The sequence below is a fragment of the Phyllobates terribilis genome, unplaced genomic scaffold, assembly GCF_046119375.1.
Source record: "Phyllobates terribilis strain yellow unplaced genomic scaffold, ASM4611937v1 Scaffold_13__5_contigs__length_258822181, whole genome shotgun sequence".
NCBI lineage: Eukaryota > Metazoa > Chordata > Amphibia > Anura > Dendrobatidae > Phyllobates > Phyllobates terribilis.
The window spans coordinates 207,034,131-207,058,165 of NW_027362773.1; positions in this window are offsets into that span (position 1 = coordinate 207,034,131).

Genomic DNA, 24,035 nt, shown 5'->3' on the forward strand with positions numbered 1-24,035 from the left:
TCCATTCTTGCTACAATAAGGGAGTGAAAGTGATGGAACCCTCTCTATTGACTGTCACGTAAGGTGAGGGAATGAATAAGTCTACAACGATGGGAAGAGGGGGAAGGGAGCCCAACAATTAGGGAAAGGGGAAGTCAAGACCCATAGGCAAATCTAATATCACCCTGCCTATCCTATTGTCCCTATGTTGGTTCTGCACCTATTGCGGAGCAGGAACCTAAACCCTGAATGTCCCTAGAGCTAGGCCCTAGATAGGGAGGGGATGTGGTGAGCACTAGTGTTGAGCCACCCCCGTAGTGTTCGAGTTTGGTTCGGTTCGTCGAACACCTTCGAACACCTTTAAAACCAATGGCAGGCAAACAAAAACACATAGAAACACATAGAAAACACCTTCAAAGGTGTCCAAAAGCTGACAAACTGCTCAGAAGACATAACTAACACATGGAAAAGTGACAAGTACATATAGTCATGCGAAAAGAAAAGAGGTGGAGGAGTAAAAGGAGGGGGAGACACAGATATAGGCATGTCATGCCCTTCTAAAATCCAAAAAGTGAGAAGCCGACACGGCCAGTCCGTTCCTGCCCGTGCCACCTCCGTTTGTGCCAGAGCCGCGGTGGGCCCTGACGGCCAGCCCCCCTCTCCCAATACTGGTGCCAGTCCGCTGGTGGGTCGAGCGAGCCCCCCTGTGGTGGAGGCAGCTCTAAGCTTTTTAATTTAAATTGTCTCTCTAATTTGAATGAATACACTTTAAATCCTTTTACAAGGATCTATTGACGGACATGTCTCATGCCAGCAGCCGCGTAATTCCAGCTCCAGTAGCGTCCACTAAAGCTGCTGCAGTTAAAAAGCTTTTATAAGGATCGAGCTCGGCTGTCCACCGCAAGGCGTCCTACCGCCAGTCCTAGCCCCTATGCCTTGGGGTGCCTCCTGATGCTCTTCACTGAGTATCCCATGGTCCCGAAGCATTTTCTTTGAAAAAATTAAGTGTCCAAACTACAGGTGGTGTAGCTTGCTTAACAGCCGGGATAATCTGCTGACTAGCAGACACTGCTACTAGGCACAAAGTATTTCCTGGGCTAGATGCAGTTAAAAATTTGTAATTAGATATTCTCGTTAGATGCTGAGAAAGCATTCCATAGAGTCTCCTGGCACGCCATATATTATTCTCTTAAAAAGCTTGGGGTAGGGGTCTAGGGAACCCATTTATAGCCAAAATCACGGCCCTGTATCGCAATGCGTCACCTACGCTGAAGATAAATGGAACTGTATCACCCCGAGGGCTCGGTTGCTGCAGAGGTATTGCACCTCACCCAGAGGTGTGATATCTCACTCTCAGGTAAGGATGGAGTGTGGATCAGGACCCCGACACCTGCATGCATTACACCACATTGCCGTGGGGCAGGGCGACCAATATGCCCCTGAGATGGGCACGACAGTCCCTGTCCCTGGCTGGATTGGGGGGAGGGAACACTGAGGAAGGAGAACCCTGTAGTGAAGGAGCAGGGAGGAAACAGTTCCTGGGTGCATTGAGAAGGGAGTATAAAAGGTGGGCACCATCTTAGTTCAGTGCAGAAAAGTCTGAGCTGAAGTGACAGGGAAAAAAGAAGCAAGACAAAAATATATCTCATACCCTACCATAATTATATATAAATGTAAAGCAAAATTGCATAATAAATATAGGGTACTTAGTGAACTATTTTTGATCAAAAAAAGTATACAAGCCGTCCCACCACCGGGTCCCAACTCCAGACCACGGGCCTAGGTGGTCTGGAGTTGGGACCCGGTCCTATTTGTCTACCCTTTTATATGCATTACTTCAACTTTGATATACAGTAAGGTTTTTAATATAGGCAGTATAGGTACCGTCCCAATTTAGGGTCACCTTGCCGCTGGTGGGACGGCTTGTATACTTTTTTTGATCAAAAATAGTTCACTAAGTACCCTATATTTATTATGCAATTTTGCTTTACATTTATATATAATTATGGTAGGGTATGAGATATATTTTTGTCTTGCTTCTTTTTTGCTAGTGTGAACATGCCTCTGTTTCTTGTATGTCTGTCATCTTAGACCTCAGTTCACATTGTCTGGTTTTCTGAAGTGACAGGGAGCAGGGGCGAAGGAAGGAAGAGGAGCGGAGAAGGCTCCAGGAACGAGGAACGAAGGGATCCCAGGGGTGTGGACGGGCGAGTCGCCACCGCACACCCGAATCCACCTGCGTGGAGGGGTCAGGGCAAAGGGGGAGACCAGTCCCCGAAACTAGTGGAGGCGGGAAACGACCCTCAGCTAGAAACTGGAGGCTGTGACATTTTATATGGCGCAGCCCCTCGCTACACCCACTAGGAGGGCAGCACATAGGGTCAGGGAAACTGGCGCCAAGTTTACCAAGAGGAGGCCCGAGGCAGCCGGACAGAAGGGTTGGTAAGAAAGGCCAGACAAAGGACACACAAAGGGGGTCCTGTGAAGCGCTCCAAAGTTATCTGGGAGTTGTCTGAGCCCCTCACCTGGTGAGCACAGTACGACGTGGGCAGCCGTTACCAGCAGAAGTGGTCTGGATAATAAGAACTATGAGTAAAGGCCCTGGACTGCATCACTGACTCCGTGTCGTTACTGCTGCTGCCCTGCACCATCACCCCCATCCTCCGCATACACTGCCCTGAGGCTATACTCCTCCCGTGGGGAGTTATGCTACGCTCTGCTGCACCCACAACACCAGCCTCAGCGGTCTGCCCTGCAGTGGCGGTTCACTCTGACCGCAATCCACGGGTGGCGTAGTCGGACATTTAAACATCAAAACCACATAAATAGTTCCGCCACTGGTTTGACCGCCCTGAGCCACGGAACCGGGTCGCCGCCACGGAGACTACAATCACCAGCATCCACCAAAAAGGGTCCGGCTCCGGATGTCCTAAGGCCCAGGGGGCGCGTCAGAACATTTTCATCACCTTTCATAATCACCAATGGGACAAGGCAGGGATGTCCTCTGTCCCCTCTCTTATACATCCTAGTGACGGAGCACCTGCTCTCATCAATTCGCCATAACCCCAATATTAGGTGGATTGAGGTGGGAGGCACCGAGTACAAGTGCTCTCTTTTTTCTGATGATGTCCTAGTATATATCACTCAATCACATATATCCATCCCTGCTGTTATGGCTGAAATAGATCACTTGGTTACATGGTCAAATTTTAAAATCAATACAGCGAAGTCTGAGGCTCTCGATGTCTCCCTCCCCAAATCCATACAGGATTCCATCCAGTCCAACTTTCCCTTTGCCTGGCCCTCACAGGGTATCAAATTCTTAGGAATTCCTATTCATAGAGACCTCTCCCGTCTATGTTATCTTAATTTTGGGCCCTTTATTGAACAACTCCATACAGACCAAGGTTGGCAAGTTAGAACTGTAAGATTCGTGAACCACTGGTGTTTTGTGGAAAAGCACATGTACACTGTGTTCCAAATTATTATGCAAAAAGTGTTTAGGAGTGATAAGGGAAGAATTTGTTTGTTTGTCAGTTAAACTCATTGATGGTGATGTGTGTCAGGGCTCTTTATATCACTGTAAGCAATTGCAGACACCTGTGCTAATTAGTTTGGCAGGTGTGTCCAATGAACGGCAAGACTACTTAAGAAGGCTGTCCCACATTATTAAGCAGCCTACATTTTCTGCCAAAATGGGAAACAAAAAGGATGTGTCTGCTGCTGAGAAGCAACAAATTGTGGAGTGTTTAGGTCAAGGCATGACTACAATCAACATTGTGCGATGATCAGGATAAGGGCAAAATGAGGACTCTTTCCTACAGACAATTACGTCAGGTTAAAAGAGCAGCGGCAAAAAAGCTTTGTCATAGCAGCAGACAAGTTTTTGAAGCTGCTGGTGCCTCCAACGTCCCCCGAACAACAAGATGCAGGGTTCTTCAGAGGTTTGCAGCTGTGCTTACGCCATCCTGTCGACCTCCTCTATCCACTGCACACAAGCAGAAACGGCTCCAGTGGGCCAAACATTACATGAAGACTGATTTCAAAACTGTTTTGTTCACGGATGAGTGCCGTGCAACGCTCGGTGGTCCAGATGGATGGAGTGGAGGATGGCTGGTTGGTGGACACCCCATGCAAACACGGCTAAAGCGCCAACAAGGAGGAGGTGGAGTAATGTTTTTGGCTGGAATCATGGGGAGAGAGATTGTCGGCCCCTTTAGGATCCCTGAAGGGGTAAAGATGAACTCCATAATGTATGTGGAGTTTCTCAAACAGCACTTCCTGCCATGGTTCAAGAAGAAGAACCGTGTATTCCGCAGCAAGATCATTTTCATGCATGATAATGCACCGTCTCATGCTGCACATAACACATCTGCATCTCTGGCTGATATGGGCATAAAAGGGGACAAACTTATGGTGTGACCCCCATGCTCCCCTCACCTCTACCCCATTCAGAACCTCTGGAGCATCATCAAAGGAGTGTCTATGATGGCGGGAGGCAGTTCACATCTAAGCAACAGCTCTGGGAGGGTATTCTGTCCTCATGCAAAACAATTGAAGCAGAAACCATCCAAAACCTGAATTTGTCAAGAGAAGAGAGTTCAGAAGCTCCTTTCGAACAAGGGGTCCTATGTGCAAATGTAACATCACCTAGAATAAAGTTTTGAGTTGAAAACTGTTTGATTTCAGTTTCTAATAACCTGCTAATGCTTATAATTTCAAAAATGACCATTTTTTTGGTCTTTATTAAAATGAAAAGGTTGATCGAAGAGTGTGGGGGATCTAAGAGTGTGGCAACCCAGTAGTCAGGATTACTTCGAATTCTGACAATCTGAGGGTCATGTTGCAGGTAGTGCAGCAAGAAGGCACTTATGTGTCTTGCGCATCTCGGAGCCCCAAAATTATTTTCCGGGCTAGATGCAGCTAAAAATTATTATTAATTTTAAATCTGGTGGAGCTTAGTATAGATGGCCTAATAGAATCAGTGCTGCACACTGCTACAAAGCCCAAATTATTTTCCAGCCAAGATACAGATAAACATGATTAGTAATTTGAAAGCTTAAAACGGTTGGTGAGGTGATTTTAACCAATCATCAAGCTTTTACTCTCCCCAGGATGACACAGGGGTAGAAAAGTCGTTTCGGATCCATGATTTGTTCATCTTTATGAACGTGAGTCTGTCTACATTATCAGTGGAGAGCCGCGTGCGCTTATCTGTCAGCACACCACCAGCAGCGCTGAACACACGTTCAGACAGAACGCTGGCTGCGGGGCATGACAAGATCTCCAAGGCGTAAGTGGCGAGCTCCGGCCATTTATTCAGATTGGAAGCCCAAAAAGAGCAAGGGTCCAGTGACACAGTTATGGCTTCAATGTTTACTTGGAGATACTCCTGTACTATCGTCTCTAGGCGTTGACTATGTGTCAGACTTCTTGTCTCCTGTGGCCTTGCAAAGGATGAGCTAAAAAAGTGGTGAAATGATTCCGCAAAATTGATGTTACCAGCAGCTACTGTGTTTCTGTTACGGTTTGAGTGCTGAACACTCGACGGTCCCACGGTTGGCAAGTTGGAACTGTGAGATTCACTACGTGCACCACTGGTGTTTTGTGGAAAAGCACATGTAAGATTCTGCAACAGTCTCTGCTGATACTCCTGGATGCGTGCATCCCTTTCTATGGCAGGAATTATTTCTGCAAATTTACTTTTGTACCGGGGATCTAACAGTGTGGCAACCCAGTAGTCAGGATTATTTCTAATTCTCCCAATTCGAGGGTCATGTTGCAGGTAGTGCAGAAAGAAGGCACTCATGTGTCTTGCGCATCCAGGAGCACCAAGTCCCTGTTGTGTTGGTGGCGAGGTAACAATCATGCTTCCTTCCTCTGTCCTCTCCCCCCAACCTCGCACAACAGAAATGTGATCAAGGTCTCCCTCATCTGATGAGTCTTCCATCAGTTCGTCCTCCACTTCTTCCTGGGCTCCTGCACCTTCCTCACTAGTTTGGCTGCTACCATGCGCCCTGGTAAAACCATCTCCCCCACCCTCACATGCCTGCCGCCTTGGTGCTGCCGACCGTCTGGACCTTGCAGATGTTAGCCCTTCCGCATACAACTCCTCCTCCTCTACTTCCTCCACCTCATCTTGTGCCACTGACGCGCCCCTGGGCCTGTGTCGCGCTGCGTTGCGCACGCGGGAGCTTACCCGGAGCCGGATCTCTTGAGGGTTGTAGTCTCGTGGCGGCGACCCGGTCCGTGCCCAGGGAGTCAAACTGAGCGGCGATGTACTAGCAGTAGATGGTTGGTGACTACGCCACCCGTTGAATGCAGCTATGGAGCTGCCGCTGCAGGGCAGACCGCTGAGGCCGGTGGAAGGATGGTGCAGCGTGGATGGTATAACCCCCAACGGGAGGGGTATGGCCTCAGGGCAGCCGACGTGGATGATGGGGGTAGCAGGAACCACTCAGAGACGGTGCGGTGTAGTTCAGGGTCTTTACTGGTGACAAAGATAGACCCTCCCGGAGTACTTGCTAGTGATAGGGGCCTGGTCAGTCCTTGAGCAGATGGGATCTCCCCTGGCCAGGCGGAGTTGTAGGCCTTCCCAACTAACTGTACTCTTCTGGCTACCTTGCTAGAAGCGGATATAAGTAGCCCACGTCCCAGAGTGTACCGTGTGGTGCTCACCCGTATGGCCGGTGACTCGGGGCCTTCTAATGGCTTCCGCTCCACGATGGCGGTGCTGGTCCCACGCGTGTGACCGTGCCTTCGGGTTTCTGGGCCTGAGGACCTGAAATCCCCTGCCGGTCGGCTTCTGCTGCTGGGTAAGAGTTAGTCCCCACAGCCTCGGACGCCGGGTCCGGTAAGAAAGCTTCTCAGTCAGGGCGAGCTCTGCAGCTGCCAGCCCCTGACTCGTAGTAGTATTGCTTCTGCTGTTTCTTGTCTCTACTCTCCTTGACTCCAGGCTCAGGCCCCTGGACAGGGCCTGCCTGTGGAGCAGAGCCCATAGAGCAGCTCTGCTCCCTGTCTTCTCCTCTCAGAACTCCCTACCCTGCCTCAGCCCCAGGTTTATATAGGGGAAGTCCTTCCCCTCCCAAGACTGGGCAGGAGGTGTGGCATGCACAGGATCCCTGACCAAAGGACCTCCCACCTGCTCTCAGACGTAATATCTCTATCACTGTGGCAACCAGACCCCTGGGGTGTCACATTCCCCCCTAGTGAAATTTAGTACTCCGGGACTAAACACATTTTTGTAACATAACAAAGTATAAACAATAACATTACAATAAGGAAACGCATAAAGCTGGTCACGGCGTGTCCGTAACCGGGTGCAGTCTTTGAAGAAAGCAAGGTGTCCATTTCACCAAAACAGGGAGACGTAACCAGGTAGGGGTCTGTCCTACCCCGAGTCCTTAACAGTCTTTTAGTCCATCCTGGGTTACGCTCCACTAACTGTACAAAGGATTCCCGGTAAATCCACCAAGGACTCCTATAAATAACTGGAAACACATAATATTTACAAGATATGGCCGCTCTCAGTCCTCGGCCAGTGGGGATAAGGATTGGCTGCTCACAGTCCTCAGCCTGTGGGGAGATGGGATGGCTGCTCACAGTCCTCAGCCTGGTTAAGGATAGGGGACACACGGGAACAGTTCACACTTGTCCCAACGGGGACCATATTTTAATTAGCAACACAAGTACCCCTACGGGTAACTATGTACAGTTCCACTTTACCGTACTTCAGTAACGGCATCCTCCTGCTCCTTCTTGTGTGTAGGCTTCAGACCCGTCCGGGTCCTCTTGGCTTTCCTCGTATTGGTAGTACTGCAGCTCCTCCTTGGTTAACGTGGAGGGCGTACAGTCCTTTTGCACCTGGGGAGTTCAGGCCTTGCGACCAGGCGTGGAGAGGGTCGCCGTTGATGACGCCCGGGGTCAGAGGGTGCAACTTTGGGCCTGGGCGCGGGCTGGTGGTGGTAGTGCCCAGGGCTGGAGGGCTTGGCCGCAGGGCTTGTTGCGGGGGCTGGAGCAGGTCGGTGTCTGCAGCGCCCGGAATCGGCGGCTCCACCAGGGGGCCCGGGAGCAGGCTGACGCTGGCAGCGTCCGGGACAGGGAGACTCCTCTTACCTGCTCCCGCGACCGCTCCTGCGTCACGCGTCTTCTCCCGGCGCTGGTCGGGGCCAGCGACGACTGGGGCACTGCCGATGCTGGGCAGCTTAGTCTGCTGCCGGTCCGCCATCTTGCTGTCCATTCCTGGTGTCCTCCTCCCCCCTAGTGGACCGTGGCCTACCTTCCGGAGATCCTCTTCCGTAGGCCGCGGCTCCGCAGTCAATCGTCTAGGTAGAGGACCTGGCGTCGCGCTCCTGTGACGTCGGCGTCTGCTGGGCTCCTTCCAGGACCTTACGCAACGTCCGGACGTGAGGCGGGGCTTCAGTTCTCGCGCGTTTTCGGAGTCCACGCCCCTCTTCTTCCCGCGCGGCGTCTCCAAGATGGCGCCGGATGGCGGGAAAACTCCTCGGATGGCGGGAAGAAGGCAGAAGATGGCGCCGGATGGCGGGAAAACTCCTCGGATGGCGGGAAGAAGGCAGAAGATGGCGCCGGATGGCGGGAAAACTCTACGGATGGCGGGAATCTTCACAGATGGCGGGAATCTTCACCACTGGTAAGTTTGAAAAGTCTCTTTTTCAGGCACGCAGTACCCGGTGGTTGCGGGCACGAAATCCTGCCGACTACGCCAAAGTTGACGCGCCCCTGGGCCTGTGTCGCGCTGCGTTGCGCACGCGGGAGCTTACCCGGAGCCGGATCTCTTGAGGGTTGTAGTCTCGTGGCGGCGACCCGGTCCGTGCCCAGGGAGTCAAACTGAGCGGCGATGTACTAGCAGTAGATGGTTGGTGACTACGCCACCCGTTGAATGCAGCTATGGAGCTGCCGCTGCAGGGCAGACCGCTGAGGCCGGTGGAAGGATGGTGCAGCGTGGATGGTATAACCCCCAACGGGAGGGGTATGGCCTCAGGGCAGCCGACGTGGATGATGGGGGTAGCAGGAACCACTCAGAGACGGTGCGGTGTAGTTCAGGGTCTTTACTGGTGACAAAGATAGACCCTCCCGGAGTACTTGCTAGTGATAGGGGCCTGGTCAGTCCTTGAGCAGATGGGATCTCCCCTGGCCAGGCGGAGTTGTAGGCCTTCCCAACTAACTGTACTCTTCTGGCTACCTTGCTAGAAGCGGATATAAGTAGCCCACGTCCCAGAGTGTACCGTGTGGTGCTCACCCGTATGGCCGGTGACTCGGGGCCTTCTAATGGCTTCCGCTCCACGATGGCGGTGCTGGTCCCACGCGTGTGACCGTGCCTTCGGGTTTCTGGGCCTGAGGACCTGAAATCCCCTGCCGGTCGGCTTCTGCTGCTGGGTAAGAGTTAGTCCCCACAGCCTCGGACGCCGGGTCCGGTAAGAAAGCTTCTCAGTCAGGGCGAGCTCTGCAGCTGCCAGCCCCTGACTCGTAGTAGTATTGCTTCTGCTGTTTCTTGTCTCTACTCTCCTTGACTCCAGGCTCAGGCCCCTGGACAGGGCCTGCCTGTGGAGCAGAGCCCATAGAGCAGCTCTGCTCCCTGTCTTCTCCTCTCAGAACTCCCTACCCTGCCTCAGCCCCAGGTTTATATAGGGGAAGTCCTTCCCCTCCCAAGACTGGGCAGGAGGTGTGGCATGCACAGGATCCCTGACCAAAGGACCTCCCACCTGCTCTCAGACGTAATATCTCTATCACTGTGGCAACCAGACCCCTGGGGTGTCACACCACCACCTGACTCCGAATTCTGTTTAACATGTGCTCCAGCATGTAAGTCACCGGAATAGTCATGCTGATAATGGCATCGTCACCACTAAACATCTTCGTCGCCATTTCAAAACTGTGCAGAAGGGTGCATAGGTCCCTGATCTGAGACCACTCCTCCAGCGTGATTTGCCCCACCTCTGGATCCCGTTGGCCCAGGCTATTCGTCAGAACGTATTGCACCAGGGCTTGTCGGTGCTGCCACAGTCGCTGCAACATGTGCAGAGTTGAATTTCACCGGGTCGGCACATCGCATTTTAGCCGGTGAAGTGGCAGGCCCAGCGACTTCTGTAGAGATGTAAGTCGCTGAGCTGCGGGATGCGAACGGCGGAAGTGAGCACACAGCGACCGTGCCCTCTGCAGAAGGCCATCTAGTCTGGGATAGTGGGCTAAAAATTGCTGGACAACCAGGTTCAACACGTGAGCCATACAAGGCACGTGTGTGACATTGCCCCGGCGAAGGGCCGCACCCAGGTTTGCAGCATTGTCGCACACGGCCTTCCCTGGTTTCAGGTCCAGTGGAGACAACCATTCATGAAATTGGCTCTCCAGAGCTGACCACAACTCCTCAGCTGTGTGACTCACATTTCCCAGACATTTCAAAGTAAAAACCGCCTGATGACGTTGAGTCCTACTGCCATCATAGTAAGGAGGTGTGCAGGATCCCTTCTGCGCAGTTAGAAAGCTTGTGGCATGACCAGACAGGCTTTGGGTGCAGGTGGAGGACCGAGAGGAGGTTGAGGAGGCAGAAGCAGTGGAGGAACTTTGACATAAAGAGGATTGACGCGCAACTCGTGGGGACGGCAAGACTTGGACAGCAGCCCCTTGTCCTGCTGTCACCATAGTTACCCAGTGCCCAGTCAGCGACATGTAACGCCCCTGTCCATGCCTACTCGTCCAAGTGTCTGTGGTGAAATGCACCCTGTCACACACAGAGGTTCTCAAAGAAGCGGTGATGTTGTGTGCGACATGCTGGTGGAGCGCAGGCACATGTTTCTTTGAGAAGTAGTGCCGACTGGGCATCTGGTACTGGGGCACTGCGACGGACATAAGGTCTCGAAAATCCTCTGTGTCCACCAGGCAGAAAGGCAGCATTTCTGAAGCCAAGAGCTTGCAGATGGTGAAATTCAACCTCTTAGCTTTCTCATGGCTAGGAGGAAATGGTCTTACTTGTCCACATCTGAGGGACTGAGGGCTGGCTGTTGTGCTTAGACGGGGTTGATAAGGGTGTCCCCGGCAAACTGCCAGTCTGTGAGGAAGATGCAGGCGGAAATGTTAGGTTGGCTTGATCCAAAGGTGGTGCTATCGATGTCGGACAGCGCTCAACACCAGCTGGTATTACCACCTCCAAAGAAAATGATGACCTGCCAATCACGCTGGCTGTTGCGGGTAAAGAGGTGGCAGGTCTGCGTCCCAAAACAGGTGTGACTGCTGTTCCCCCAGGCACAGAGGATGAAGAGGCTGCAGATGCACAAGATGGGGCAGATGGCGGTTGGCCCGGCCGGCTAGGCCGCACTGCAACTTATGCTTCATGTTCATGTGCCGGTTCATGCATGAAGTACTCAAACTATGTATTTTTTGGCCTCTACTTAGCTTTTGTTGACAAATGTTACAGATAACACGAGTTGGGTCATCTTTATCGATCTGAAAAAATGCCCAGGCTATGCAAGGCTTAGCACCCATGCAACCTGAAGAGCCACCACGACTTGTGGTCAGAGGCAGAGTTGTGTTTGAGGATGCAGTTGTTGACGTGCTTCCAGTACTACGTCTCTGTCCAGGAAGGCGCAACCTGACCTCGTCGTCACTAGCATCCTCATCCACCTCCTCTGTTGACCTCATCTCTTGGCTGACTGTGGGTTGACAGTAAGTGGGATCTCCAACCTCATCATCATCACCCTGTGTGTTATCACACCCATCGTACTCAGAGCTAACCTGTTCCTGCCCTGACAAAAAACTAAAGTTGTTTCTCCAATCAGGTATTTGAGTCTCATCATCATCTTCCTCATTGTCTCCACCAACAGGAGTTACAGTTTGGGAATGAGGGTCTACATTATGGTCAGAACCTTCTGCGTCTGGTCCTGGATCCGACTCATAAAGATTCTGGGCATCAATGCAGATCATTTCCTCGTCTGGATTCACAGAAGCGCTGGAACCGACCTCTGATTTCCAGGCTATAGTATGAGTAAACAGCTCTGCAGACTCAACCATCTGTTCTACCTCATACTCAGAGGGGCAGCTGGAGATTTGGGAGCTGTGAGGAAGCAAGTGCGATTGGGGTGACACCTCTGAGGACTGGAGTATTTGTGATGTTGAAGTTGATGTGGAGGAGAGCCCACTTAAAGGAGCACTTGATATCCGTTGAAGCACCTGCTGTTTTTGTGCCTCATCTGGAATTTGTAGCGATTGGCGTGGCCGTAAGAAAGGGATCTTATCACATTGTCCGCTAAAAGAAGTAGACATTTTAGTTTTCCTGGAAGATGGTCTTTCTTCTGCAGATGTTACTGTGGCTTTAACACCAACTCCACGGACACAACCTTTTTTCCCCTTCCCAACACGCCTATTCCCCTTTCCATCAGCAGCAGGCCTTTTTCCACTCATTTTGGTGGTTAACTAATTCACAACTCTGGAGTTGTTTGCACAAAGAAAAAAGGATGGGAACCGAGCAGAGCTGAGTGGCCAAACTGTGGTATTAGGCCAAAACTATTGTCTGGGTTAGATGCAGAAAAAAATTATATTCAGTTTGCAACCTGATGGAGGTCAGTATAGATGGACTAATAGAACAAGTCCCACACACTGCTAGAAGGCCAAATATTTTTTCAGAGCTAGATGCAGAAAAATATTATATTCAATTTGCAACCTGATGGAGGTCAGTATAGATGGACTAATAGAACAAGTCACACACACAGCTAGAAGCCCAAATATTTTTTCAGAGGTAGATGCAGAAAAAAATTATATTCAGTTTGCAACGTGATGGAGGTCAGTATAGATGGACTAATAGAACAAGTCCCACACACTGCTAGAAGGCCAAATATTTTTTCAGAGCTAGATGCAGAAAAAAATTATATTCAATTTGCAACGTGATCGAGGTCAGTATAGATGGACTAATAGAACAAGTCCCACACACTGCTAGAAGGCCAAATATTTTTTCAGAGCTAGATGCAGAAAAATATTGTATTCAATTTGCAACCTGAAGGAGGTCAGTATAGATGGACTAATAGAACAAGTCCCACACACAGCTAGAAGCCCAAATATTTTTTAAGAGGTAGATGCAGAAAAAAATTATATTCAATTTGCAACCTGAAGGAGGTCAGTATAGATGGACTAATAGAACAAGTCCCACACACTGCTAGAAGCCCAAATATTTTTTCAGATGTAGATGCAGAAAAAAATTATATTCAGTTTGCAACCTGATGGAGGTCAGTATAGATGGACTAATAGAACAAGTCCCACACACAGCTAGAAGCCCAAATATTTTTTCAGAGGCAGATGCAGAAAAAAATTATATTCAATTTGCAACCTGATAGAGGTCAGTATAGATGGACTAATAGAACAAGTCCCGCACACTGCTAGAAGGCCAAATATTTTTTCAGAGCTAGATGCAGAAAAATATTATATTCAATTTGCAACCTGATGGAGGTCAGTATAGATGGACTAATAGAACAAGTCCCACACACTGCTAGAAGGCCAAATATTTTTTCAGAGCTAGATGCAGAAAAATATTATATTCAATTTGCAACCTGATGGAGGTCAGTATAGATGGACTAATAGAACAAGTCCCACACACAGCTAGAAGCCCAAATATTTTTTCAGAGCTAGATGCAGAAAAAAATTATATTCAATTTGCAACGTGATGGAGGTCAGTATAGATGGACTAATAGAACAAGTCCCACACACTGCTAGAAGGCCAAATATTTTTTCAGAGCTAGATGCAGAAAAATATTGTATTCAATTTGCAACCTGATGGAGGTCAGTATAGATGGACTAATAGAACAAGTCCCACACACTGCTAGAAGGCCAAATATTTTTTCAGAGCTAGATGCAGAAAAAAATTATATTCAATTTGCAACCTGATGGAGGTCAGTATAGATGGACTAATAGAACAAGTCCCACACACTGGTAGAAGGCCAAATATTTTTTCAGAGCTAGATGCAGAAAAAAATTATATTCAATTTGCAACCTGATGGAGGTCAGTATAGATGGACTAATAGAACAAGTCCCACACACTGTTAGAAGGCCAAATATTTTTTCAGAGCTAGATGCAGAAAAATAATATATTCAATTTGCAACCTGATGGAGGTCAGTATAGATGGACTAATAGAACAAGTCCCACACACAGCTAGAAGCCCAAATATTTTTTCAGAGGTAGATGCAGAAAAAAATTATATTCAGTTTGCAACCTGATGAAGGTCAATATAGATGGACTAATAGAACAAGTCCCACACACAGCTAGAAGCCCAAATATTTTTTCAGAGCTAGATGCAGAAAAAAATTATATTCAATTTGCAACGTGATGGAGGTCAGTATAGATGGACTAATAGAACAAGTCCGACACACTGCTAGAAGGCCAAATATTTTTTCAGAGTTAGATGCAGAAAAAAATTATATTCAATTTGCAACCTGATGGAGGTCAGTATAGATGGACTAATAGAGAAAGTCCCACACACTGCTAGAAGGCCAAATATTTTTTCAGAGCTAGATGCAGACAAAAAAATATTTTTAATTTGCAACCTGATGGAGGTCAGTATAGATGGACTAATAGAACAAGTCCCACACACAGCTAGAAGCCCAAATATTTTTTCAGAGCTAGATGCAGAAAAAAATTATATTCAATTTGCAACGTGATGGAGGTCAGTATAGATGGACTAATAGAACAAGTCCGACACACTGCTAGAAGGCCAAATATTTTTTCAGAGTTAGATGCAGAAAAAAATTATATTCAATTTGCAACCTGATGGAGGTCAGTATAGATGGACTAATAGAGAAAGTCCCACACACTGCTAGAAGGCCAAATATTTTTTCAGAGCTAGATGCAGACAAAAAAATATTTTTAATTTGCAACCTGATGGAGGTCAGTATAGATGGACTAATAGAACAAGTCCCACACACAGCTAGAAGCCCAAATATTTTTTCAGAGGCAGATGCAGAAAAAAATTATATTCAGTTTGCAACCTGATGGAGGTCAGTATAGATGGACTAATAGAAAAAGTCCCACACACTGCTAGAAGGCCAAATATTTTTTCAGAGCTAGATGCAGAAAAATATTATATTCAATTTGCAATCTGATGGAGGTCAGTATAGATGGACTAATAGAACAAGTCCCACACACTGCTAGAAGGCCAAATATTTTTTCAGAGCTAGATGCAGAAAAATATTGTATTCAATTTGCAACCTGAAGGAGGTCAGTATAGATGGACTAATAGAACAAGTCCCACACACAGCTAGAAGCCCAAATATTTTTTAAGAGGTAGATGCAGAAAAAAATTATATTCAATTTGCAACCTGAAGGAGGTCAGTATAGATGGACTAATAGAACAAGTCCCACACACTGCTAGAAGCCCAAATATTTTTTCAGATGTAGATGCAGAAAAAAATTATATTCAGTTTGCAACCTGATGGAGGTCAGTATAGATGGACTAATAGAACAAGTCCCACACACAGCTAGAAGCCCAAATATTTTTTCAGAGGCAGATGCAGAAAAAAATTATATTCAATTTGCAACCTGATAGAGGTCAGTATAGATGGACTAATAGAACAAGTCCCGCACACTGCTAGAAGGCCAAATATTTTTTCAGAGCTAGATGCAGAAAAATATTATATTCAATTTGCAACCTGATGGAGGTCAGTATAGATGGACTAATAGAACAAGTCCCACACACTGCTAGAAGGCCAAATATTTTTTCAGAGCTAGATGCAGAAAAATATTATATTCAATTTGCAACCTGATGGAGGTCAGTATAGATGGACTAATAGAACAAGTCCCACACACAGCTAGAAGCCCAAATATTTTTTCAGAGCTAGATGCAGAAAAAAATTATATTCAATTTGCAACGTGATGGAGGTCAGTATAGATGGACTAATAGAACAAGTCCCACACACTGCTAGAAGGCCAAATATTTTTTCAGAGCTAGATGCAGAAAAATATTGTATTCAATTTGCAACCTGATGGAGGTCAGTATAGATGGACTAATAGAACAAGTCCCACACACTGCTAGAAGGCCAAATATTTTTTCAGAGCTAGATGCAGAAAAAAATTATATTCAATTTGCAACCTGATGGAGGTCAGTATAGATGGACTAATAGAACAAGTCCCACACACTGGTAGAAGGCCAAATATTTTTTCAGAGCTAGATGCAGAAAAAAATTATATTCAATTTGCAACCTGATGGAGGTCAGTATAGATGGACTAATAGAACAAGTCCCACACACTGTTAGAAGGCCAAATATTTTTTCAGAGCTAGATGCAGAAAAATAATATATTCAATTTGCAACCTGATGGAGGTCAGTATAGATGGACTAATAGAACAAGTCCCACACACAGCTAGAAGCCCAAATATTTTTTCAGAGGTAGATGCAGAAAAAAATTATATTCAGTTTGCAACCTGATGAAGGTCAATATAGATGGACTAATAGAACAAGTCCCACACACAGCTAGAAGCCCAAATATTTTTTCAGAGCTAGATGCAGAAAAAAATTATATTCAATTTGCAACGTGATGGAGGTCAGTATAGATGGACTAATAGAACAAGTCCGACACACTGCTAGAAGGCCAAATATTTTTTCAGAGTTAGATGCAGAAAAAAATTATATTCAATTTGCAACCTGATGGAGGTCAGTATAGATGGACTAATAGAGAAAGTCCCACACACTGCTAGAAGGCCAAATATTTTTTCAGAGCTAGATGCAGACAAAAAAATATTTTTAATTTGCAACCTGATGGAGGTCAGTATAGATGGACTAATAGAACAAGTCCCACACACAGCTAGAAGCCCAAATATTTTTTCAGAGGCAGATGCAGAAAAAAATTATATTCAGTTTGCAACCTGATGGAGGTCAGTATAGATGGACTAATAGAAAAAGTCCCACACACTGCTAGAAGGCCAAATATTTTTTCAGAGCTAGATGCAGAAAAATATTATATTCAATTTGCAATCTGATGGAGGTCAGTATAGATGGACTAATAGAACAAGTCCCACACACTGCTAGAAGGCCAAATATTTTTTCAGAGCTAGATGCAGAAAAATATTATATTCAATTTGCAACCTGATGGAGGTCAGTATAGATGGACTAATAGAAAAAGTCCCACACACTGCTAGAAGGCCAAATATTTTTTCAGAGCTAGATGCAGAAAAATATTATGTTCAATTTGCAACCTGATGGAGGTCAGTATAGATGGACTAATAGAACAAGTCCCACACACTGCTAGAAGGCCAAATATTTTTTCAGATCTAGATGCAGAAAAATATTATATTCAATTTGCAACCTGATGGAGGTCAGTATAGATGGACTAATAGAACAAGTCCCACACACTGCTAGAAGGCCAAATATTTTTTCAGAGCTAGATGCAGAAAAAAATTAAATTCAATTTGCAACCTGATGGAGGTCAGTATAGATGGACTAATAGAACAAGTCCCACACACAGCTAGAAGCCCAAATATTTTTTCAGAGGTAGATGCAGAAAAAAATTATATTCAATTTGCAACCTGATGGAGGTCAGTATAGATGGACTAATAGAACAAGTCCCACACACTGGTAGAAGGCCAAATATTTTTTCAGAGCTAGATGCAGAAAAAAATTATATTCAATTTGCAACCTGATGGAGGTCAGTATAGATGGACTAATAGAACAAGTCCCACACACAGCTAGAAGCCCAATATTTTTTCAGAGGTAGATGCAGAAAAATATTATATTCAATTTGCAACCTGATGGAGGTCAGTATAGATGGACTAATAGAATGATGCTATGCCCAAAAGGTTTGTACTTCACTAGGTGCAGTAAAAAAATTGGTATTCTATACACAGGTGGTGTAGCTTGCAACACAGATAGGCTACTCCACTGACTAACACACTCTGCAATAGGCCAAAAAGGATTAGCTTTGCTAGATTTAGCCAAATGCTGTGAAAAAAACTTGCACAGCACTGGCACAGACCTGCCTGGCAAAAACTGATAGGAACTGATCTAACTTAGTCCTGAAAAGGACTGCAATTACAATTAGTCTTTACTCCCAACCTATCTATTTAAGAGCACAGACCTGCCTGATAAAAGTCGTAGGAAATGCTGTAACCTAGTCCTTAAAAGGACTGCAATCACAACTATTCCCTACTCCCAAGCTATCTGTAGATTTGTGCGAAAATTGGCTTGAAATTAAGTAGGTATAGCGCACACAGCAACAGCGGTGCCGTCTAGCACGCAGCTGCAGCAGTGAGAAAATGGTGGCGACGGGGAAAATGGCTGGGTCTTATAGGGCAAGGACATGTGACATACACTGCCAATGACACATGCCCTTGCTTGTGTGAAAAAAAGCAGTTCACTCCGTGTGTGCGCTGCTGATAGGCTGACAGATTGCACCTCCCCACTGTAAATGCGGGAAAGAGAAAAAAAAATGGAGATCTTCATTATTCCTGCAGAGATCCATCCCCTGCCCCTCCCCCCGCCCCGCTGTACACTCAAACTGCATATTAACATTAATTTTCATCATTACTGAGAAAAAATACAGTTATGATAATGGTGCACAAACAGTTATCGAACATAACCTCGAACAGCCGAATTTTTTTCAAATCGTTCGTGTTCGCCGAACGGCTCGAGCACCGCCCAAAACAGCTCGAATTTGAGATTGGCGAACAGTTCAAGTCGAACACCGCTCATCTCTAGCGAGCACTAGTCAGACTCCACTACAAACTAAAGACAACAAGGTAAACAAACAAAGGGGATACACTTAGCTTGTGCAGACACCAGAGAGATAACGCCAACTGTCCTCCAAGGGTACCAAAGACAAGACTAGCCAACTGCCAGTACTCCAAGCCTGCACAGAGATACTATCACCGGTGACTCTCTGAAGAAACTGAGAGTTTTTAACTACCAAGCAAGGGTGTGTCAATCAGCAGAAGAAGGTGGAGGTCGCTGTTGGGTCCTAAAGGGAGAAGCATATAACTATACTACAGAGATGAGAGGATTAAGAAAACGTCTGCAATGCCAAGCGCAGTGACCTTCTACAGCTGGATCCAAAGCGACGGTCTGTCACACTTGATACACCCGTGACACAACCCCTTTGAGACAGAGAAAAGCGTAAGAGACACTTATATGGAGCAACCGTTCATTCTTGCTCCAATAAGGGGGTAAAAGTGATGGAACCCTCTCTCTGACATGTCATAATAGAAAGACAACCCATTTGAACATGTCACATAGTCTAGTCTCTATTCTTCAGAACTAGGACCCCGTCACTTTGACATACTGTAAACTCCATTTAATTATCATTCCTGACAAATCCTTCTGTCTCTACGTCTCTACGTCTCATCCTACTGAACATAACTGTGGATTAACACATTTTTTTTCCACCAGGAAAGTGCTGACTGCCAAGCACAACAGCCTGTATGCAAAAAAAGACGCTTTCCAAAACTTCCATTATCCTCCGGATGTTTTGTCCCGTCAATCAAAATTTCCGGAGATAATCGGACTGTCCCTGAAATGAATGATTCAAACAGTTTTCTTTCATTTCGGAAATTCTGGTAAAAAAATAATCCACCGGCTTCATTTGTCTCCTTTCAACGAAATGTGTCTCAATTAGAATGATTTCCGCTATCACGACTGTTCCGTCAGAGAAATAAACAATCAACTTTTTAAGAGATATATTTTTTCTTTTTCGCTTTTCCCGAATTTTCTATGACTTATTCATTCCAGATGACTACCAGAGCTCTGCAATGAGGGGATGAGTGATATGTAGCACATGGCGCCGGTGTAATCTTCAGATTTATGGTGCAGCTTTTATGAACACCTGTGATACAAAAGAACAGAGAATCTTCCAGTCTTTATATCCTAATATTGTCCAGTGCTCGAGATTTCAAGGTAGATCAGTCGAAGTTGGCAGAGGTCCAGCATCTTATCGAGATTTTGTAGGCTTTTTTCAGCTAAAGTTGTCACGTCAACCACTGTTCCCTACAGTTGCGCGGATGCTAATTCGAGAATAGTAAGAAAAGTTGATAACATCTGATTTTTTATTTTTAGGTTTTTTTTTTTCTTTATCCAGGCCTTTTAGCCCTTCTCGCAACAGCTCAATCATTTCGAACAGCATGAAAGTATTTCACTAAGAAGACACTCGATAAGCTCGCTAATTAACTGTGCTGATAATTCTTACCAGCCCTGATGGTAAAATCTTTAGCGCACTTGAAAAATAAAAGAAGTCGAGAGAAAAAAAAATGTTATTGCCGTACCAGGAAAACATTTCTCTAGTCTGATGCTATTAACTTGTGCAAAAAAAAAATATATATATAAAAAAAAATCCATCAAGTTTACTGCAAATTCTATTAAATTTGGCGAGATTTTGTGCCGCATTCGAATGTTTAGAAGTTATGTAATCTACACTTGACAAAATACAATAATGTCTGTTTGCTTTTATTGTTATTGCTGCTGCTAGAATTTTATGCATAATTTGTCTGTAGAATATCTGAGGAGAAAAAAAAAGTTATTTTCTTTAAAAGGAAAGACACTTGAAAGTCAGTTTTAAAGCGTGAGAATTACTCTTGAAAGACTTTATATCACAGTCAGCGCTTGATATCCATCTCAAAATGCATACATGTATGCAAGAGGGTCGTTCTTTTTTAGCCCACGGTACCCCACATGAGGATGACTCGAAGACTTAAACACACTTAGTTCTGGTGAAAAACAAACATATCTTTACAACAAAAGGGACATGGAGCATAAAGGATACAGACAATGGCACTTAGTTTGACTTTTTATTGACACGGATGCTTGGTGGTTATAGTATATGGCACAGATGCTTGGTGGTAACAGTATATGGCTCAGATGCTTGGTGGTTACAGAATATGGCACAGATGCTTGGTGGTTATAGTATATGGCACAGATGCTTGGTGGTTACAGTATATGGCACAGATGCTTGGTGGTTACAGTATATGGCACAGATGCTTGGTGGTTACAGTATATGGCACAGATGCTTGGTGGTTACAGTATACGGCTCAGAAACTTGGTGGTTACAGTATATAGCACAGATGCTTGGTGGTTACAGTATATGGCACAAATGCTTGGTGCAGTATATGGCACAGATGCTTGGTGGTTACAGTATATGGCACAGATGCTTGGTGGTTACAGTATACGGCTCAGATGCTTGGTGGTTACAGTATATAGCACAGACGCTTGGTGGTTACAGTATATGGCACAGATGCTTGGTGGTTACAGTATATGGCACAAATGCTTGGTACAGTATATGGCACAGATGCTTGGTGGCTACAGTATATGGCACAGATGCTTGGTGGTTACAGTATATGGCACAGATGTTTGGTGGTTACAGTATAAGGTACAGATGCATGGTGGTTACAGTATATGGCACAGATGCTTGGTGGTTACAGTATATGGCACAGAGCACAGATGCTTGGTAGTTACAGTATATGGCACAAATTCTTGGTGGTTACAGCATATGGCACAAATGCTTGGTACAGTATATGGCACATATGCTTGGTGGCTACAGTATATGGCACAGATGCATGTTTGTTACAGTATAGGGCACAGATGTTTGGTGGTTACAGTATAAGGTACAGATGCACGGTGGTTACAGTATATGGCACAAATGCTTGGTACAGTATATGGCACAGATGCTTGGTGGTTACAGTATATGGCACAGATGCTTGGTGGTTACAGTATATGGCACAGATGCACGGTGGTTACAGTATAACAGTATATGGTACAGATGCTTGGTAGTTATAGTATATGGCACAGATGCTTGGTGGTTACAGTATATGGCTCAGATGCTTGGTGGTTACAGTATATGGAACAGATGCTTGGTGATTACAGTATATGGCTCAGATGCTTGGTGGTTACAGTATATGGCTCAGATGCTTGGTGGTTACAGTATATGGCACAGATGCTTGGTGGTTACAGTATATAGCTCAGATGCTTGGTGGTTACAGTATATGGCTCAGATGCTTGGTGGTTACAGTATATGGCACAGATGCTTGATGGTTACAGTATATGGCACAGATGCTTGCTGGCTACAGTATATGGCACAGATGCTTGGTGGTTACAGTATATGGCACAGATGCTTGATAGTTGCAGTATATGGCACAGATGCTTGGTGGTTACAGTATATAGCACAGATGCTTGCTGGTTACAGTATATGGCACAGATGCTTGGTGGTTACAGTATATGGCACAGAGCTCAGATGCTTGATAGTAACAGTATATGGCACAAATTCTTGGTGGTTACAGCATATGGCACAAATGCTTGGTACAGTATATGGCACAGATGCTTGGTGGCTACAGTATATGGCACAGATGCATGTTTGTTACAGTATAGGGCACAGATGTTTGGTGGTTACAGTATAAGGTACAGATGCATGGTGGTTACAGTATATGGCACAGATGCACGGTGGTTACAGTATATGGCACAGATGCTTGGTGGTTACAGTATATGGCACAGATGCACGGAGGTTACATTATATGGCACATATGCTTGGTGGTTACAGTATATGGCACAGATGCTTGGTGGTTACAGTATATGGCACAGATGCACGGTGGTTACAGTATAACAGTATATGGCACAGATGCTTGGTATTTACAGTATATGGCACAGATGCTTGGTGGTTACAATATATGGCTCAGATGCTTGGTGGTTACAGAATATGGCACAGATGCTTGGTGGTTACAGTATATGGCACAGATGCATGGTGGTTACAGTATATGGCACAGATGCTTGGTGGTTACAGTATATGGCACAGATGCACGGTGGTTACAGTATATGGCACAGATGCTTGGTGGTTACAGTATATGGCACAGATGCACGGTGGTTACAGTATATGGCACAGATGCTTGGTGGTTACAGTATATGGCACAGATGCACGGAGGTTACATTATATGGCACAGATGCTTGGTGGTTACAGTATATGACACAGATGCTTGGTGGTTACAGTATATGGCACAGACACTTGGTGGCTATGACGCGCCCCCTGGGCCGTGTGTGTGTGGGTATACCCGGAACCAGAACTTTTGTGGATGCTGGGAATTGTAGTCCTTCCGTGGCGGGGACCCGGTCCCGTGCCTCAGGGTGGTCAACCCAAATAGCAGTCTATATGCTGAATGTCCGACTACGCCACCCGTCGATTGCGGTCAGAGTGAACCGCCGCTGCAGGGCAGACCGCTGAGGCTGGTGTTGTGGGTGCAGCAGAAGGTAGTATAACTCCCCACGGGAGGAGTGTAGCCTCAGGGCAGTAAATAGGGATGTTGGTGGTGATGGTGCGCGGGAGCAGCAGTAACCACACGGAGTCTGTCATGCAATTCAGGGTCTTTACTGTTGGTGGTATTAAGGGACCCGTCCGGAATACAGGTTAACAATGGAGGCCTGGTCAGTCTGAGAGTAACTGGGAAATCCCGCTGGTCAGGGGGAGTTTGTAGGCCTACCTTGCTGACTTCACTCTTTCTTGGCTATCCAGCTTTAGTGTGGTGGTAGCCCACGTCTCTGAGTGTACCGTGTTGTTCTCGCATGTATGACTGGCGACTCGGGCCTTCCGTACTTCTCACCCCTCCGGGGCAGTGGTGGTCCCTCTCGTGTGGCTGAGCCTTCGGGCTTCCTTGGGCCAGAGGACTTGAAGTCCCCTGCGTGCTGGTTTTCTGCTGCTGGGCTTATAACCCTCACAGCCTCGGACTTCAGTGTCCGGCTTTGTAAGTCTCTAGCCAGGATGAGCTCTGCTAGCTCCCCTCCTGGCCTCTTTTTCCTCCTCTGCCTACAGGGACTCCTCAGCCTGCTGCTGACCTGTCCCTATCTGCAACTTCACTGGAACTTGTCTCTAGCTGGTCCCTCTAACCCCGCCCCATATCCAGTTTATAAAGGGCAGGTTTCTCCCCTCCCTGGACTGAGGCAGGAGGTGTTGCATGCTAATTGTCCCCAACCAGGGAACCTCCCACCTGCTCTCAGACATGACATTGCTGCCACTGTGGCGACCAGACCTGGGATGCCACAGTTACAATATATGGCTGTTATGAACTGCTATAAACACTAAGGAAAGAAAGGAAAACTGTCCC